The sequence below is a fragment of the Triticum dicoccoides genome, chromosome 3B (assembly GCF_002162155.2).
Source record: "Triticum dicoccoides isolate Atlit2015 ecotype Zavitan chromosome 3B, WEW_v2.0, whole genome shotgun sequence".
Taxonomy (NCBI): domain Eukaryota; kingdom Viridiplantae; phylum Streptophyta; class Magnoliopsida; order Poales; family Poaceae; genus Triticum; species Triticum dicoccoides.
The window spans coordinates 647,921,272-647,922,462 of NC_041385.1; positions in this window are offsets into that span (position 1 = coordinate 647,921,272).

A 1,191-nucleotide genomic window follows, 5' to 3' on the forward strand; every position below is an offset into this window, starting at 1 on the left:
GCCCTAGGGAAGCTCCGCCACTACTCTACTCACTGGAAGATGCACCGCTGTAGCTAGGAAAGATTATACTAGCTGCTAGTGTGTTGACATGAGGAAGACGATCGGTGGAAGCTTACTCATCGTCGCAGATTCTTCATGTTGTGACCAATCCTGTCGGACAGGTTACCGGTGATGATTGTCTGGCCGATTCCATCGCCAATCAACGCCAAGTTGTTGCAGACTTTTGGTACGACGACATGTTCATCGTAGGTGCTTGTCTTCACGTGAACGACGAAGTGCTTGCTTGCTCATGTGCAGTTCTTCAAAAACATCACTGCCTTGCCGATGGTGGTGAAGGTGTTGGCGCCGGCGTTGCTCAGCTTGGACACCCGCATGCCGGCTTCCCTACAAAAAACCATGAATGCATAGTTGAGTTAGAATTTCTCTAAAAGACGAAGTTAAGTTAGAATTATGGGGTTTGGCCCGCTCCACATTTATATATATTAGGAGGGGGGCTTGCTCACGTATTAGGGGATCCTTGCCCTCACCCCCGACACAGCACCATAATATATTTGCTAAATGGTTGCTTACGACTGAGTATATGTATGTTATTTAATCATCATTTGTACCATTTATCATGGATGCATGGTATGTTAAGACCTTATTTGATAATTAAAATTGCCTTTTTTACATAATTATGACTTTATGTAATATATACTGACGAAAGTGTTACTTTTACTCTATTATACGTGTTAGGTCCGTTGTATATAATTCACACTGGGGCCTCCAAAATATTAGGGCTGGCCCTGCTTACACAACAAATGAAAGATAATCAAACATAAGCAGACCACCTATTCAATGGTTGACCGGGAAAAATGTTTTCAAACTATTTCGTCCCTGTAGTTGGAGTGAGATCCAACAGGTTTGGTCACCCCCCTCTCAGATGCATTGTCCTTCTTCCTCATGGAACCACCGCAGTTCCCTGCCCAAGCCGTTGCCGCTACCTCTCTCTAAACCCTGCTACGACCCATTTGCTGGTACCTATCGATCGTGTTTTGTAGAAGGACCAAGCATTGGTATTGTATCATACATGGATTTGTATGATAGTGAGACCTGACCTCTACCTACTGGACAGACACATGAAAGATGTTTACCTAGGTTCGGGCCCTTGCCATGCAAGTAACTTTCTCATGAAACAAATGTACCAACGAG